The sequence below is a fragment of the Amaranthus tricolor genome, chromosome 7, assembly GCF_026212465.1.
Source record: "Amaranthus tricolor cultivar Red isolate AtriRed21 chromosome 7, ASM2621246v1, whole genome shotgun sequence".
Classification (NCBI taxonomy): domain Eukaryota; kingdom Viridiplantae; phylum Streptophyta; class Magnoliopsida; order Caryophyllales; family Amaranthaceae; genus Amaranthus; species Amaranthus tricolor.
The window spans coordinates 13,750,719-13,764,930 of NC_080053.1; positions in this window are offsets into that span (position 1 = coordinate 13,750,719).

Consider the following 14,212-nt stretch of genomic DNA (forward strand, 5'->3'; position numbering starts at 1 on the left):
TTGACCATCTATCGATAAAAAATTGCTGGAGTTTGTGAAAATAAAAATATAAAAATCGAAAATAAGAAATAAAATAGTCCTCCTTTTTTTTCTTTTTTTTTTTCTAATATGAGAACTAAAACGCATAGAACAAACCTATGCTGCTTTGGTCCAATTAATTCAAACATGCAATCAAGAAAGCATCCAGAGCACGTACTTTGAATAACTGCATACCTGAACCTTTCAATAATTGATTTCTCAATCAAGGTTTTTGTGGATGATTTAACCCTTCCAATTTTATGTTGTTTCGTGGGGAATACTTGTTATTAACTTTAGTGGAGCTTGATCATTCCAAGTTCTAATCTTATCTTTTCATATTGTTCCTTTGGAAGTGGTTTAGTCATAATATCTGCAACTTTCTCATTAGTGTTGACATGCTTAACTATTATGTTTCTATTTTCAACATTAACCTTAAGAAAATGATGTCTTATATGTATATGTTTAACCCTAGAATGATGCACGAGATCTTTGGATATGCATATGGCACTAGTGTTGTCACAATAAATTGGAACACATTCAAACTTGTTACCAAAATCTCTTAGCTGCTGTTTAATCCAAAGCATTTGGGAACAGCAAGTTGCTGCTACCACATATTCTGCTTCAGCGGTGAATAGTGCAACAGTGTTCTGTTTCTTGGAACACCACGATACTAAATATGAGCCAAGAAATTGTACCATACCTGAAGTGCTTTTTCTGTTAACAAGATCTCATGCATAATCTGCATCACTATAACCTTTTAAATCATAGACATCACTTTTAGGATAAAATACGGATAAGTCATCTGTTCCTTTTAAATATCTCATAATTCTTTTCAATGCTGTATGATGTGATTCTTTGGAATTCGATTGAAATCTAGCACACAAACCAACAATAAACGAAATATCGAGTCTACTAGCAGTTAGATATAATAACGATCCAATCATACCTCTATACATACTTTGATCAACATTAATACCATTTGTATCTTCATCTAATCTAACATTTGTAGCCATAGGTGTGTGGTTTGTTTTCGCATTGTCTAAACCATTTTTCTCAAGAAGTTCTTTAATGTATTTTTGTTGATGAATAAAAATTTCATTGGCGGTCTGTTTAATTTGCAAACCAAGGAAGAAATGTAATTCTCCCATCATACCTAATTCAAATTCAGTGCTCATTAGGTTAGCAAATTCTTTACATAGCAATTCATTAGTAGCACCTAAAAAATATCATCAAGATAAATTTGAACAACTAAAATATCAGAACCTATATTGTTAAAGAACAATATTTTATCAATTTTGCCCTTGATAAAATCTTTTTCAGTCAAAAACTTAGACAATCTTTCATACCATTGCCTAGGAGCTTGTTTTAGCCCATAAAGAGCTTTATCAAGCTTATAGACATGATTTGTGAAAGAAGGATTTTCGAAGCCAGGGGGCTGTTCCACAAAAAATTTTTCATCAAGAAAACCATTTAGGAAAGCACATTTCATATCCATTTGATATAACTTGAAATTCATAAAAGCAGCAAAAGAAATTAGAATTCTGATAGCCTCTAACCTCGCTATGGGAGCAAATGTCTCGGTATAATCAATCCCTTCTTGTTGATTGTATCCTTTAACCATGAGCCTTGCTTTGTTTCTCACTATGATTCCATGCTCATCCAAGTTGTTTCTAAAAACCCACTTTAGTCCAATTACTTTCTTGTGTTTTGGTTTCGGTTCTAAGTGCCACATTTTATTTCTTTCAAATTCATTCAATTCATCTTGCATGACAACAACCCATTCGGAATCTTTTAATGCTTCTTCGTGATTTTTGGGTTTCATTGTTGAGAGGAATGCAAAGTGTGCACAGAAATTTCTCATTTGAGATCTGGTTTGTGTGCCCTTACTTAAATCACTGATTATCAAATCAAGTGGATGACATTTTTCATATTTCCATGGTTTGGGTACAAATTATCTTGTAAGGACGGTTGAGGAAGCCGGCTCACTGACTTGATTATCAATCTGTTCAGCTTCAGTTTGCTCATTCTGTTCATCTCTGGGAACAGCTGGATTGGGAACACTTCGCTGGTCCTAATTTACCGGTTGTTCCTGCTCTTGGTCAGGTACTTTGGTTTGTTCTTGAATTAGCTGTTCTCCAATTGTTCTTTGATCTTGCTCTTTATATATGTTTTCATCATCTTCCAGATTAGCAAGTCCTATTTTAAAGTTGCCTGTTTCTTGTTCAGTTGTCATAAAGTTAGTCTCATCAAAAATGATGTGAACAGATTCTTCAACACACATAGTTCTCTTATTGTAAACTCTATAAGCTTTACTATGAGATCAATAGCCAAGAAATACTGCTTCCTCACTTCTTTCATCAAACTTTCCTATATTTCTTTTTCCATTTACACGAACAAAGCATCTACATCCAAACACGCGAAAATAGGAAATATTCAGTTTTACACCTTTAAACAATTCTAAGGTGTCTTAGAAGTGATGGGTGTAATTAACACACGATTTAAAATATAACATGCAGTATTGACAGCCTCAACCCAAAAATTCCTAGGGAGACCACTAGCAATTAACATGGTTCTAGCCATTTCCTCTAATGTTCTATTTTTTCTTTCTACCACACCATTGTGTTGGGGTGTTCTAGGTGCAGAGAAATTATGACTTATGTCATGTTCATTACAATAATTCATAAAGCCTGAATTTTCAAATTCTTTACCATGATCTGACCTTATGTGAATAAGTTGATTATTACTAGATGTTTGTATTTTATTAGCAAAAGAAACAAACTCATTAAAAGCCTCATCTTTGCTTACTAAAAAAAAGTCCATGTAAATCTACTATAATCATCAACAATAACAAATACATATCATTTGTGAAACAGTCGTATTATTAGGAGATTTCATTAGTCGTTTTTAGCGCCTAATTTTTCTTATATATTTATTCGTTACTAATTATAATTTAATTAGTGATGGTAGTAATTTGAAAAATCTCAACAATGATTAGAAACTTGTTAATTCGTAACGTGATTATGAATCGTAACAAGTAACGTAAACTTTGGAGGTAAAACTTAAAGTTGAGATACTACCCATAACAGTTCGAGAAAATTTTGGTTATTACCCAAGCATATTATATAACCATGATGGGAGTAAATTAAATATTTCACACATATACAAGTGATTTTTAAACATGAAGTACAAGTTACATAACTTGTTACATGTACAACAATTTTTACCCAAACCTTAAACTATCTTAGATAAACATTTCCTACACTATAATAGATCAAATGATGGACAAAAATTACCATAAAAATAACCCCAACCAGCCATGCTAAAGCTGTCCTACTCCCCCTTATAGCCCTTTGTATACTTACATACACAAGCTAAAAACTCTATCCAAAAACCTCTTTTGTTCCACCTAAAGCTTGTGCATCATTACAAGCATGTACGAAGCAGATATTTGAAGCAAAAACACTCTATTTTCTGAATAATTATTCAGCCATAAACCCCAACACATTGCTCCCAAGTTCATCAATGAACAAACACTAGAATCCTTCAAACTTTCAATAACTTAAACACCTTCTTTTCTCATCAAATCTTCTTCAAAAACCCATCTAAAACTTCTGAAAATTTATGTTTATAAACTCAAATCTCCCGTAAAAATAATCTTCATCTTAAGAGCTTTCCATAGACACCAAACTTGAAGAAATCCACCAAGTATAGAGTAAGTTATGTTCATTTCTTTATTCCACTAGTTTTTGTTAAAACTTGTTCATGTAAAACATTTTTTTTACATCTTTCTATAAACTAAAATCATTATAAAATGAGTATTTTATCTCTAAAGTAAGAAAATCATCACTTATAAATCTATAAAAATCGGCCATAATAGAAAGTAAGAAGATGTATTTCCACAAACATATAAATTTTGTTACTTAAAGGATTCAAGTAAAATTATGGGACTAACTATCTTGCACAACATAATAAGTATACTCCAAAAATGTTAAAATCATCACAAGTATTAGTCGAACAACTCTAACTAGGAAAAGTTAAGTGCATGTTAGAAATCAAAAATTATTATTGATTTTTGGATGAATGAGATATGTTTAGTTGAAGAGTTGGAGTAGAGACTAGAAGGGCAAGAACCCAAAGTTAGAGCCACTTCTAAGAACGCGTAGGAGCTTACGGAATCATTATATAGGCTTGAAGTCGAGGTATGTCACATGGGGTGATTTTTAAAGGATTTAAGAACAAGTTGGAAAAGTTTGTGTATAAACTTGTTTTTTAAAAAAAATAAAATTCCCAAAGAGAAGTTCTTAAATCTTGAAAAATGATGTCAAAATGATAAATTTGAGTACGGAATAATTTATTACATGTATTATTATTGTGGGCATCATGCGTATTGATTTTATAAATTATTGTATGTTTAAAGTTATTGTGATGAAAATGATTATATGAATTTGAAAATATTTGAAATTCATTTTAAAAGAAATTTCCAGTATCTTGGATATTTTTTGTTGAGATTATTCGTTAAATTGATATTTTAATGGATTTTAAGGTGTTAAGTACTCTTATTATATAACATGGTATTAAATGAACTCTTCATCATCAAAAATAATTAATAAAAACATATTATATTGGCCAGAATATATTTAGTTTGGAATTTTTTTCATGATTTTTGAATAATCGTTAAATTGTTTAACGGTAAATTGTAAAATGGTAAAATATAAAAAAATTACCAAACAAAGACATATGGACTCGAAATTTTTATCACATACTCATATGGACAGTTGGTAAAATTGGTAAAAGTTTGGGAAGGTTTCGTTGACATTTAAGGACCTTAATAATTTTTACTCGGTTATTAATAATCAGTAAGTTTGAAAACGGTAAAATATAAAATAAATACAAAATGACGTCTTTTGGACATGAAAATTTTATGAGACACTTATATAAACAGTAGATACATGTTTAAAAATACCCATATGATTTTTAATGGTTATTTAAAATTTTATACCCCTTAAAATAGCTTCTGGAATATCATATAAGTTTTATAATGTTTTATTCGGACTCAAATACTTTTAAACCTATTTAATTCTATTTATCGATAAAATGTCTATACAAAATAAGAAAACATCATGCATGCCTTTTATAAGTTCAAATGGCCTAATAAATATGTTATATGAGTTCTGAAACTTTGGTATAATTTTATAAAATAAATTATTAATTATTTACTAAATTAAGAAATTAATAGAAAATGTTTATTTATTAAAAGGTGTAATATTGTTAATTAAATTTGGGTAAAAATAGACCTATATCAAAAATTTACAATTATATTAATAATCTACTGCCTCATAGTATAAAATAAGTTTAAATTAGATGGTTTATAGATTTTACGGATTTAAGACACCATTTAAATAACGGTAAATACCTAAATTGTTGAAAATAATTGTACGATCGTTATAAATTCGCATAACCAATTATAATCTGATGGAACAACCTAAAATTCATTTTAAATAAGGTATTATAATGACTTGATTAATTTGGGTCTTGTTGGAGAATTAATATGTATTTTGTAAATCAATTGTTGATTTTATTACCGGCAAAACTATCTCGTATTTAAGAAAATAGTGTTTTATAAAATCTTCCATCATAATGATTTTATAGACTTATGAATCATATTCTAGTTGCTTTGAATGAATTTCAAAACCCTTTTAAGTTATATTTACTTTAAGAAGGATTGAAACGACACATTTTAGTGGTTTCTGTAGAAATGCTAATAGATGATCGAATGCAACAAGAGGGGGGGGGGGGGGTGAATTGTTGTGTCTTGAGTTTAAGATTTTTGCCTCTAATTTTGCGGAATTATAATAAAATAAAACTTAAACGTAAAATGAAAAAGATAAAAGGAGATAAAGATTTTACGTGGAAATCTTCTTGGCCTAATAAGAAGGAAAAACCACGACCCCCCGAGATTTCAAAATTCTCACTATGTTTTAGGCAATCAATTACAATCACATAAAACCATTTGCTTCACTTGAAGCTTCTCTACTCTAGGCCTAATTCTCTTTCTCTTCTCTTTCTCCTTCTCTTTCTCCTCTCACGCTTCTATTGAAGCTTCTCTATTCCCCTATACTTCCCTTAAGTCTAGTTACAACAAAACACACAAATACCCTTACAAGGCCAAATTCTCAAGATGATAAAAATTAAATAATTGCTTTAAGAAAAATATAATAAATTAATTGGCATTGGAAAACTGAAAATATTTTTCTTAATTTATCTCCCTTAATGGACACTCTTGGATGATATCCGGTTTGAGCAAAGTTCCTCCTATTTATAGTGGGAACAACCAGCAGTTACCTTAGACACACCTCCCACTATTCTCCACGTTCTCAAAAGAAAAAGATAGTGGAATTGCCAAAAAATAAATATCCAGCTGTCATTTTCTCAACGAGAAAAACGGTTTCCTCAAGCTAAAATAGCATAGGAATTAAAACACAAGATCCTAAAAAATAGGAGATCTCATCCAAAGAAAGAATAAGTCTTAGGCTATTTTTAGATAACCTAAAAATAGTTTTGCCAACCAATTTATTAATTAATTAAGCAATTAAGTTAATTCTTAACCGTTACATCAACTTAAAAACAGAAAATAATTAATTTGCAATTTTCCAACCGATGTTTTTCTCCAAACCTGCGACGTGGGAACAGTGTACTGTCTCCATCTACAACTTCAGTCAGATTGTCAACTTTGGGAACAGTAGACCGCCTGTCTACCTTTAACTTCCTAAGCACTTATCTAAATTCTTGGATATTCTAAGACACGTACATCTTCCATGAACCAAGTCATAGGCTTCAGAATCGGATATTCTCCTACAAAACAATCTCTAAAATATGTTTGTTTATTAAAAAGTGAAGTCATCATCAAAACCTAAGAGGCCAACAAATTCCCCCTTTTGATGAAGACAAACTTATAAACAAATTTAAGTAAAATAGAGTAAAACAAAATTTTTAGAGCATACTAGAGATTAAAGCAACTCTAAATAACTTAGCAAATCAACTCGTTACGATATAATTTACTAAGCATGCATAAAACCATTTACTCTATATTAAAAACATAATACCAAATATGTTTTCAAATAATTTTCCAAAAACAGTTAAATAACATAAATCCAAATTAACACACCAATCCATAAGTATATAAAGTAACAGCTTTGAGGAAAACAAATTCAGAACAACACTTAACAATAAAATAAACTTAACAACACAGATGATTATGCCACAGATGATTATGCACATTAACTACTTCCATTATTGTAGCAATATAAATCAATAAAGATATGGAGACTGTGTATTCACAGCTGCTCTTAAGTTTGTGCATTCTCTTCCCCATTTTGTCATCAATCAAAAAGAATTGGGAGTATCATACCACAGCACAAACCATATAGATTTGTCATTGAGGAAAACAAGAAACAGTAAACGAAAGCATGCACCATAAATAGCAGTCCAAATATGCATATAGTTAATCATCACAGACCAGAAATAAAAACAAGAAAGAAATTGTAGCAGTTGTTCAACAAAACAAATACAATTTTGTACCCCATATGGTACAAAAACAAAAGTGAAAATTTTTTGATAAATTTTAGAGCCAACAAATCATTAAAAAACATGGGAAGAGGAATCAGGGAGCAGTCTCTTCTTCATCTATGTATTCGGTCTGCACTTCAACAGTATCCAACTTTGCACCAAGACGATTCTCCATCAGGGTAAGTTGATCAACGATTGAGGCAAGTGAGACTCGAATTTCATCTTGAAAAGCAGTGAATTGAGACTGTAGGTCAAGGAGCTTGGAGAGAATGAAGTTTGAAGAAGCTACAGGAACATAATCAGGGTTAGCACAACCAGTACCTGGTGAAGACTGAGATGGTGGTGGTGTAAAGTGAATAGGTGATTGAGGTGGTGATGGATTTTGATGTGGTGGTGGAGTGGTTGGCTTGGGAGAAGGAGGTTTAACAAAGGTAGACTCTGGTATGGTGTCAGATGTGGTTTCATCAACCATAGTAGCCTTGCGTTTCGAAGCTAACCTTCTACTCTTCCTCTGAATTGACTTAGCCTTTTTTCTCATTGCTATCACAATCTCTTCATCACTTGAATCATTGCAGAGATTGTGATGAGCATCTTCTCCTAAGACTCCCTCCTGTTCTGCTTCCCCCTTACTAGCTTCTCCATCCTGTTCCCCTTTTTCTTCTGTTTCAATATTGTCAGTGGGAACAGGTCCTTTCTCCTTTTCCTCTTTTTCATCCTGTTCTTCCTCCCTCAATTTTTCCTCTTCTTTTTCATCCTCTTCCACTTCGGACCCAACTTCAATCACTTCTTCTAAATCATGCATTAACATCCCTTCATCATTTAATTTTAAGTGCAAATTTTGTAAACACTTTGCACCTATCTTGATGTTGGGTCCCATTGGGAACTCCAACCCTTCCAAAGGGACATCAAATTTTCTGAAAATCCAGGTCAACAACCCTCCATAACCAACAGAATTTTTCTTCTCAATACAATCAGACAAATGAGATATCATCAAGGATGGAAAATTTATCTTTATGTTATTAGCCATGTAGTAAATCAAAGTAGCATCCCGTAAACTTACTTCACTCCTTTTGGAGTTTCTTGGCAAAATAAATCTACGTGCAATATTGTACAGTAATTTATGCAGAGGATTCAAAATTTTATGGCTTATTTTCCCTTTTCTTTGCTCAATCCCTAAAAATTTTAAAACCGTTTTTTCATTTATCCCAGAAAATACTATTTTTGAACCAACGTAGTAAGTATCAAACCCAACATTAGGAACATTAAACCATTCCCCCAGCAATGCACTATTAAATTCTATTTTGATGTTCTTGACAGTACTAGAACACATCCCACAATCATTTGAGAAATTTGAAATAAATTCTCGCATTAGGTTTGGAAAAATTGAGTTGCAACTAAAATTGGACATCAATACCTCCCATTCTTGATTTTGTAAAATGTCATGCAGTTGAGGACAGTGAGTAGAATCATACCAATACTTATCTAACCCGAACCCTACTGACATCTCTTTTGATACTTCTTCAGCACTGTTAGGATCAACATGCTTCGAACGCTTGGCTATCCTAGAAGATGAACCACCTTTTGGAGTGGGGTTTTGGAATTTGGTACCGGCATGCTCAGTGGAGGGTTTAGGTGTTTCATTTGTAGTTTCAGTGGTTGAGGATGGTGCAGCATCAAGTAACGGTGGAGGATGAACCACGCTGAGAGGTTGTGGTTGTGAATTTTCACCGCATTTTGGGGTTTTCTTGCTGGATTTTGAGGATCTTGGGGTTTTCATTTTGATTTTGAAAAGTTTTGAGAGGAAAGGTAGATGACGGTTGCTTGAGGAAGATGAGAAAGCGTGAGTAGTGTGATGTAAGAGAAGGGTTTAATAAGGGGTTGAAATGACGGTTACCCAAAGGTCCAATCCTTTAAATGCTTTAATCATTACATTTGAAATCAAGGATTGATGAAGAGTTAGGACGTATCCAAATAAACCAATTCCCATTATTTTGATTTAAGTTGACCATATATTAGAAAGAAAATATGAAAGAAATAAATGATGTTATTATATTTTTTTGTATTATACTAAGAAATAACGAACATACACTGCTTTGGTCTGATCAAATTAAAACACGCAATCAAGAAAACATTCATATTACGTACTTTATTAACAGTATACCTGATACCTTCAATAATTGATTTTCAATCAAGATTTTGTGGTTGATTTCACCTTTTCAATTTCATTATGCTTCATGGAGAATTCTTGCTTTCAACTTTAGTGGAGCTTGATCATACCAAGTTCCAATCTCATCTTTTCATATTGTTCCCTCGGAAGCGGTTTGGTCAAAATATCCGCGACTTGTTCATTTGTGTTAACATGCTTTACAACAATATTTTTATCTTCAACATTATCTTTAAGAAAATGATGCCTATTGTGGATGTGTTTTACACGTGAATGATGCACTGGATCTTTGGATATACATATGGTACTGGTATTATCACAATAAATAGGAACACATTCAAATTTAATACCAAAATCTCTTAGCTGCTGTTTTATCCAAAGCATTTGGGAACAGCAAGCTGCTGCTGCTATGTATTCAGCTTCGGCTGTGGATAATGCAACAGTGTTTTGTTTCTTGGAATTCCATGAAACTAAACATGAGCCAAGAAATTGTACCATACCTGATGTACTTTTTCTATTAACTAGATCACCTGCATAATCTGCATCACTAAAACCTTTCAAATCATAGACATCACTTTTAGGATAATATAAGGACAAGTCATCTGTTCCCTTCAAGTATCTCAGAATTCTTTTTACTGCTGTAAAATGTGATTCTTTGGGGTTGGATTGAAATCTAGCACATAAACCAACACTAAAAGAGATATCAGGTCTACTAGCTGTTAGATATAATAAAGAACCAATCATGGCTCGATACATTGTTTGATCTACATTAATCCCATTTAGGTCTTCGTCTAATCTAACGTTTGTAGCCATAGGTGTGTGGTTTGTCTTAGCGTTGTCTAGTCCATACTTCTTAAGAAGTTCTTTTATGTATTTTTGTTGATGGATAAAAATACCATTTTCAGTTTGTGTAATTTGTAAACCAAGGAAGAAATTTAGTTCTTCCATCATGCTCATTTCAAATTTTGTGCCCATAAGATTGGCGAATTCTTTACATAACAAGTCATTTGTAGCACCAAAAATAATATCATCAACATAAATTTGAACAACCAAAATATCATAACCTTTATTCTTAAAGAATAAGGTTTTGTCAATTTTTCCTCTAATAAAGTTATTTTGAGTCAAAAACTTTGACAGTCTTTCATACCATTGCCTAGGAGCTTGTTTCAAGCCATAAAAAGCTTTATCGAGCTTGTTTCAAGCCATAAAAAGCTTTATCAAGCTTGTAGACATGATCAAGACAAGAGGTATTTTCAAAACCTGGGGGTTGTTCAACAAAAACTTCTTCATCAAGAAAGCCATTTAAAAAAGCACATTTCACATCCATTTGATACAATTTAAAGTTCATAAATGCAGCAAAAGAGATTAAAATTCTAATAGCCTCTAACCTTGCTACCGGAGCAAAAGTTTCGGTGTAATCAATACCTTCTTGTTGGTTGTACCCTTTGACCACGAGCCTTGCTTTGTTTCTTACAATTATTCCGTGCTCATCTAATTTATTCCGAAATACCCATTTTAAACCAATTACCTTTTTGTGTTTTGGTTTGGGTTCCAAGTGCCATACTTTGTTTCTTTCGAATTCATTCAACTCATCTTGCATGGCAACTATCCATTCGGAATCTTTTAGAGCTTCCTCGTGGTTTTTCGGTTCAAGTGATGATAGGAACGCAAAGTGTGCACAAAAGTTTCTGATTTGGGATCTGGTTTGCGTTCCCTTATTCATATCAATAATAATCAAATCAAGAGGGTGATAACTTTGATATTTCCAAGGCTTAGGCACAAATTCTCTTGTGGGAACAGAATCATGTTCTGTTTCATCTGCTTGATTATTGTTCTATTCAGCTTCTGGATCTGCTTGCTTGTCTGTGGGAACAGCTGGATTGGAGACAGTCTGCTGTTCCTGAAATACTGTCTGTTCCAGATTATCATTGTTCCTTTTAGCCTCTTTTGGGATCAGTTGTTCGCCTGCTATTCCTTCATCTAGCATTTTCGTCTCTTCATCATCGTCTTCTAGATGAGCAAGACCTATTTTCACATGCTTGTTTTCCTGTCCACTTGTTGAGAAGTTAGTTTCATCAAAAATGACATGAACTGACTCTTCAACACTCATTGTTCTTTTATTATATACCCTGTAAGCTTTACTATGTGATGAGTAGCCGAGAAATACTGCTTCATCGCTTCTTTCATCAAACTTGCCTATACTTCATTTTCCATTAACATGTACAAAACATTTGCATCCAAATATACGAAAATAGGAGATGTTTGGTTTAACACCTTTGAGTAATTCATAGGTTGTTTTTGAAGAGATTGGTCTTATTAACACACGATTCATAATATAACAAGCAGTATTCACGGCCTCAGCCCAAAAATTTCTAGGTAAACCGCTAGCAATCAACATGGTTCTTGCCATTTCTTCTAAAGTTCTATTTTTCCTTTCTACCACACCATTTTGTTGGGGTGTTCTAGGTGCGGAAAAATTGTGATTAATTCCATGTTCATTGCAATACATAGTAAAATTTGAATTTTCAAATTCTTTTCCATGATTAGACCTTATGTGGATTATTTGATTATTGGTAGATTTCTGTATTTTGTTTGCGAAAGAAACAAACTCATCAAAAGCTTCATCTTTGCTTACTAAAAACAAGGTCCAAGTGAATCTACTATAATCATCAACAATGACAAATACATATTTTTTGCCGCTACGGCTCTGTATTCTCATTGGTCCACATAGATCCATATGAATTAATTATAGTGGTCTAGCGGTAGTCACCATATTTTTTGATTTAAAAGATGACCTCACTTGTTTTCCTTTGGCACAAGGATCGCAAATTTCTTCCTTAAGGAATTTTATAGCTGGTAGTCCTCTAACTAGGTCTTTTGATTTTAATGTATTAATCAATGTAAAACTAGCATGACCTAGACGCTTATGCCAAAGTAGTGGGTCTTTTTCTATGACACTTAAACATGTTAGACTGGTTTTGAGAACAGTGTCTAGGTCCACTACATAAGTGTTCCCTTTTCTGATTCCCTCGAGCACAGTATCTCCTGTGTCGTTCCTAGAAATTATGCATCGTTCAGAAGTAAACTTAACAGAGTTACCTTTATCACAAAATTGAGAAATACTTAACAGATTGTGTTTTAAATTCTCAACTAAAAATACATTGTCAATGGCATGGGAACATGACCTTCCAACCTTTCCTTTGGCGATTATCTCACCCTTCATATTGTCACCGAAGGTTACTGTTCCCCCATCATAGGCTTCAAGTGAGTGAAATCTAGATTTGTCACCCGTCATGTGCTTGGAACACCCACTGTCGAGATACCATGAGTTGTTCCCCCTCACTTGAACCTGCAAAGCAAATTAATGGTTAGGTTCAGGAACCCAGTCATCCTTGGGTTCCCTGTCAATAATACTTGAATCACATTTCTTAATCCATATGCGTTCGACATAATTTTTATTTGCTTTGGTATGTTGTTCCCTTTTTACACATTGATTTCTCAGGTGTCCAGTTTTGCCACAAAAGGAACAGACTTTACTACTGGGGAGATCTACGTAGACTTTTTTCTTCCTATTATTCTTAACGTAACCTAGGCCTTCTTTACTCTTTGTTTTAGCATTCAGAATCCATTTGAGAACTTCATTGATTTTCCCTTCTCCTTTTAAGTTCAGTTTATTTTTCAGATTTTCATTTTCTTTTTCACAGGATTCTAATTTTAATTTCAACTTTTGAAATGCAGTGCTAAACATATGAGTGGATACATCATTTACGTCTCTTCTTAGTCCTAGTTTTTTATATTGATTTATTTCAACATTAAGAATAATAAATTCCTGCTTCAATTTTTCAATCGTTTCTTTCAAAATAACATTCTGATCCAGCAGGTTAAAAAATCTGCTTTGCACATCGATCCTAAATGAATTTAAGTAGGAAACATGATCTTTACTTGAGTTTAGGTCTTTCTTAATTTGGAGACACTTAGTCTTCTGTTTATCTAATTTCTCTTGTGTCTCCAAGAGCAACTTAATTAATTTGTTCTTACTGAATTTAACCAGGTGTTTAGGAAATGAGCTAGAAGACATTACCTCTGCTTCTTTGGTCTCTTCATCCTTGTTGTAATGAGATGCCATGAGGCACAGATTTGTTTCTTCTTCCACTGGAACTTCTGTTTCAGCCTCGCTGTCAGTATCACCCCAAGCTGCAATCATTGCCTTTCGAAAGTCTGTTTTGAAGTTCCCTTTCCTAGGTTGTCTTCCAGCTTCTCTTGCCTTTCCCTTGCCCTTGTCATTCTTCCATTGAGGGCAATCCTTGATGAAGTGGTCAGTGTTTCCACATTTGTGGCATTCAAAATTTGTCTTCGTGTTAGCAGTTCCTCTTTCTTTGTTATGTCTTTGATTACCATATCTGTTATTTCTGAAGAATTTTTTGAATTTTCTTGCTAACATAGCAGTCTCCTCCTCATCAGTTT